This window comes from Silurus meridionalis, chromosome 12, assembly GCF_014805685.1.
Source record: "Silurus meridionalis isolate SWU-2019-XX chromosome 12, ASM1480568v1, whole genome shotgun sequence".
Classification (NCBI taxonomy): domain Eukaryota; kingdom Metazoa; phylum Chordata; class Actinopteri; order Siluriformes; family Siluridae; genus Silurus; species Silurus meridionalis.
In genome coordinates, this window is record NC_060895.1 from 5,432,645 (window position 1) to 5,438,701 (window position 6,057).

The window sequence follows — 6,057 nt, forward strand, 5'->3', positions numbered from 1 at the left end:
ATTTCCTATCCCTTCCACTTATTATTCCACAAACTAACAGTGGTGGACGAAGTACATAAAGCATGTACTGGAGTAAAAGTAAAGATACAGTTAATAAAATATGACTCTAGTGAAAGTAAAAGTGCTCCCTATAAACTCACGCGAGTAAAAGTGCAAAAGTATTTGGCTTCAGATGTACTGAAGTATACAAAGTACTATGATTTATTATGGCTGTAATGTTCCTATTATCATTTTTAGCACGAGACTCTTTTCTTAATCAACTCGGTTTATGTAAAAAAGACTAATGTTACTCTTAACACATTAATCCGTATGTTTCTGATAAGTAGATACCACCAACCAGCAATAGTGGTTCTAGCTGGTGCCCTGGGTGAGGTGGGGGACTCCCTCATTGTTAATTTCAGCGTGGAAAAGCTCCTCTCTGAATCAGAATCAGAATCAGAATCAGGTTTATTGGCCAAGTGTGTTGACACACACAAGGAATTTGGTTCCAGCTGTTTGTTACTCTCAAAAGTACAGACATAAATAAAAACCTATACAAGACAAAACAGACACGACAAGACAAAAACAGACTATACAAGACAATACAGACAATACAGACAATATGAGACAGTATAGACAGTGTGGGTAATAAATAGGGATACAGACCAGTAATGTGCATAAAGTGTGGGAGTGCATGGTAGTGCAAATGACAGTATTGTGTGCCAGGTATGATGAGAGAGTTTACTATAAAACTTTGTACAGTATATAGAAGCAATAGTATATAGAAGCAATAGTGTGTGCAACATATACAGATAATGTGATGACTGACAGTTCTGTGCAGTACTCATAGATGTGAGCAGGGAATATAATTATGGTCAGTTGTTAGTGAGGGTGATTGCTTCACTAACAACTGACCATAATAACTGACCATAACAACTGCTTCAGCTATCATCACTTTACTTCACAAGTTCTGAGAGCTCCATTTCATGTATAAATATAACCCTTAAAGTATTTAATGCACAATTAAATACACATCATTATGCACAATTTATGATCTCAGTTAAAGACCAAATCTATAAGTGCCAGTTGACTACAATCCAATCAGACTAGTTAGGTTGTAATTGTTGCAAGCTACACACGTTATAATAAACTATGTGTAAAAGCACAGCAGTCAACACATCATAATCGCAGTGATATACAGTTATTAGCCTGTTTCATTAAATGCAGCAGCTTATATTATCCTCATAACGAGATGATGGATAGAGCTGCATGCACACCTTTATCTTTTGCACTTTTCCCACCTACTTCTTTTTTCATTTTTCAACCTCATTTGGGCTCCTGAGGGTTTAGGCCCTTTTTTTCATACAATATTTTTATTTGTATTCAGTTCTTCTTACTGGCATGACGTCTCCCAAACCCCGCCTCTCCTTTCTGAGTGCAACAGTGAAGAAACTTCTCCTGGTGGTGGATGCGCACTCCGAGTCCAGACCAGGTTCATTACCGTTACCGAAGTTTATTTCCGCTCATAAATAAAAAATAACGACTAATTTCGCAAAATGTATTTGAGTTAAAAGTAAGATATTTGACATTGAAACTCTCTCCAACACTGCAAACTAATAAACATGTATGTATTTATTTAACTTAATTAGGTTACTGATTCGTGATATAATTATGTATGTAATTATGGGACTTGTTCTGTAATTGAGCCCAAGTGACTAGTAGGTGATAAAAACATTTAAAGTTGTGAGCTGAGTGCAGAATAATGCAGTCGTTTTAATGTATTACTCGAGAACCTCAAGGGACAGAAAAATCTTACATATAGAATACAAAATCTTAACAAACAAACAAAAAAAACAATAGGTAATGCTTTAATGCAGATATACTGTGTGCTGCTGTGTGAGAAGTGCTGTATAGTGTGAGTACTGTATGTCAGGAGGGGGATTCTTCTGGTGCTGAAGCTCTGACCAGACAGCTGTAGCAGTGATGCAAATAACACTTGTAATTTATTAAGATTAATTTATGAAAAGTAATAGTAAAAAATAAAATGTAAAAAAAGAAATGGCACGACAGCACCATCTGCTGGCTATTTCTTTGCTACGAGATGTTCTAAAGATTTTATTACACTGGTCTACAAATTCTGGAAAATGATCGACCTCCGAGATGAAAATGTACTAATTCTTACATATTTTGATTACATGACTTAGAAAACAGTTGATAAACGTGTTGGTTGGTTAAAGTTTTCAAGATATTTCACGATAAAGACATTTATACACAGGTGAGTATATTTACCTACAAGCGAGGGGTGTCTGATAAACTTGATGCCTTGTAATTTCTCGACAAAGTATGGTAGAAGCATATGAAAGTTTATACATTTATCTTCACTTTGAGACTAAATATTTTACCTAACTGTAATTTACTGGTCTTTTATTGCAGAGTAAATGTTTTTTTCTAAGTCAGATCTACACATCATACAGTTAAATTTGGTGGTTAGTGAGGGTGATTGCTTCACCAACAACTGACCATAATAACTGACCATAACAACTGCTTCAGCTATCATCACTTTACTTCACAAGTTCTGAGAGCTCCATTTCATGTATAAATATAACCCTTAAAGTATTTAATGCACAATTAAATACACATCATTATGCACAATTTATGATCTCAGTTAAAGACCAAATCTATAAGTGCCAGTTGACTACAATCCAATCAGACTAGTTAGGTTGTAATTGTTGCAAGCTACACACGTTATAATAAACTATGTGTAAAAGCACAGCAGTCAACACATCATAATCGCAGTGATATACAGTTATTAGCCTGTTTCATTAAATGCAGCAGCTTATATTATCCTCATAACGAGATGATGGATAGAGCTGCATACACACCTTTATCTTTTGCACTTTTCCCACCTACTTCTTTTTTCATTTTTCAACCTCATTTGGGCTCCTGAGGGTTTAGGCCCTTTTTTTCATACATTACTTTTATTTGTATTCAGTTCTTCTTACTGGCATGATGTCACCCAAACCCCGCCTCTCCTTTCTGAGTGCAACAGTGAAGAAACTTCTCCTGGTGGTGGATGCGCACTCCGAGTCCAGACCAGGTTCATTACCCGTTACCCGAAGTTTATTTCCGCTCATAAATAAAAAATAACGACTAATTTCGCAAAATGTATTTGAGTTAAAAGTAAGATATTTGACATTGAAACTCTCTCCAACACTGCAAACTAATAAACATGTATGTATTTATTTAACTTAATTAGGTTACTGATTCGTGATATAATTATGTATGTAATTATGGGACTTGTTCTGTAATTGAGCCCAAGTGACTAGTAGGTGATAAAAACATTTAAAGTTGTGAGCTGAGTGCAGAATAATGCAGTCGTTTTAATGTATTACTCGAGAACCTCAAGGGACAGAAAAATCTTACATATAGAATACAAAATCTTAACAAACAAACAAAAAAAACAATAGGTAATGCTTTAATGCAGATATACTGTGTGCTGCTGTGTGAGAAGTGCTGTATAGTGTATACTGTATACTGTATGTCAGGAGGGGGATTCTTCTGGTGCTGAAGCTCTGACCAGACAGCTGTAGCAGTGATGCAAATAACACTTGTAATTTATTAAGATTAATTTATGAAAAGTAATAGTAAAAAATAAAATGTAAAAAAAGAAATGGCACGACAGCACCATCTGCTGGCTATTTCTTTGCTACGAGATGTTCTAAAGATTTTATTACACTGGTCTACAAATTCTGGAAAATGATCGACCTCCGAGATGAAAATGTACTAATTCCTACATATTTTGATTACATGACTTAGAAAACAGTTGATAAACGTGTTGGTTGGTTAAAGTTTTCAAGATATTTCACGATAAAGACATTTATACACAGGTGAGTATATTTACCTACAAGCGAGGGGTGTCTGATAAACTTGATGCCTTGTAATTTCTCGACAAAGTATGGTAGAAGCATATGAAAGTTTATACATTTATCTTCACTTTGAGACTAAATATTTTACCTAACTGTAATTTACTGGTCTTTTATTGCAGAGTAAATGTTTTTTTCTAAGTCAGATCTACACATCATACAGTTAAATTTGGTGGTTCGTGAAAGTGTCATTGTCTAACATTTACAGCATTTGTGGCTATTCATTATAGTTACATTACATGTGCAACTTAACTGCATCATCATCTAACTTCTTACAATTGCATTTAGACTATTTCCCTTTGAACTGTGTGGCAGTGAGTGATGAGCGTAGGGAGAGATTACAACAGGATATTGCAGGCATGAACAAAGATACCAAAGGAAATGCAGTCCGTCCATGCCTGCCAATTACTGCTGGAATCTTTCCATGGAAGATCTTACTACAGTTCACAAGAGACGAGCTAAAAATGCAGTTTAGATACCGAATAAAAATCAAACCATGTTGTTTAATCTGATGTTTGAGCTCATATTCTGTAATTATCTAATATTCACATTATATTTCATAAGTTTATGTGTATATTTCTGAGGTTGCATCTTAATAGACTGCGAAGCTACACAGCAATGGGTCTACTGACTTTCATCATGGTACTCTGGTCACACACACTATTCTGGCAGGACTATTCCACTAATGGTACACCAGTCCATCACAGTGCACCTGGCACACACACTTACACTGTACACTGTAGAGGCAGGCAACACAAAAACACCTGAACATTACATGTATACAAGCTTTTTAACTTTCCCCCTGGCTTTCCAATATATTTTGCAACATGGCTGTGAGGATTTATACATAGAGTTCAGGCACTGATGTTGGATGAGGAGGTCTGGGGTGAAGTCAGTGTAGAAATTCATCCCAAAGGTGTGCATACAGCATTTTGGGGTCTAGTTATATTAAACTTCTTAAATCTGGTATCATTAATGATGAAAATAAGAGTAAAATAAGTGACAACAGAAAGACCATATTTATTGCAGGTGAAAAAACAGTTTCTATCTAAAATAGTAATCACTTAAGTTGGTTAATGTTATGATTTATTTTTCATAGAAAAATATTATTTTTACATTAAAATAAAGCACTAACCAGATTCACAAACATTAAACAGGTTTTTAAAAAAAACACTGCTAATGTAGAGTTGTATTTTTTGCAAAAGACAGAAAGACACCTAGAGAAAAACAAATCAGTGGCAAGAGAGAAAAGGAGAGAAAGAGAGAAAAACCACTGCACTGATTTAAACCGCTATTAAGGAGATACATAGTAACTCAAACAATTACTCTATATGACCATGGTGAGCAGAAAAGCATCTCAACATATAAGAGCAGTATGGTAGATGTACTACAGCTTTGGAAGATCTCACCTGGTTCCACTGAGCAATCTAGACAGGAGACTGAAGCTATCATGGCCAGAGAACCATCTAAACTAGAGAAATAAAGATTGGGGATTGTAGATGACCAACGAACTAGCTCCATATATGATATTTTTTATGTTGGATTGCTCTTTGTGGTGAGATAAGATTGTCTGTGCAAGTGTTGCAAATATTCAAGTTGATTCAAGCTCTCTATAAGGGCTCTTAAAGTTGTTGATTTCCAATACACAGACTGCTCAATTTCTGTATTAAACTACAGAGGTGCATTTTAATCAAAACTATTGATTTCTGCCTTTAGCAAATTAATCTAACTTACATTATATTATTATATTATATTATATTATATTATATTATATTATATTATATTATATTAATCATGTAATTACATGAAATTGTGTTACATTAAGAGCCACAACAGCTAATGACTGTTGTTGAAGCAGTGCTTTTCCTATAATATCATAAATACATTATGTTAAAATATAATACGTGAAATGTAAACTATGTAAATTCTCATTTTGTTACAGTCCAAAATTCCTATTAACACAGACAGACTGAAACCATTGCCAAAACATTCAACACTGTTGTCTTTAGGTTGACTTGTGCAGAGCTTAGTAGACCTTTACCTGGATATTTAACAAACACATACATTAGTTACTGTATCTTTAATTATTTAGCAGCACCGAACAGCCTGCCACAAACTGATACTCCTTTCATTCGCTTTACCGAAAGTGTCGCCT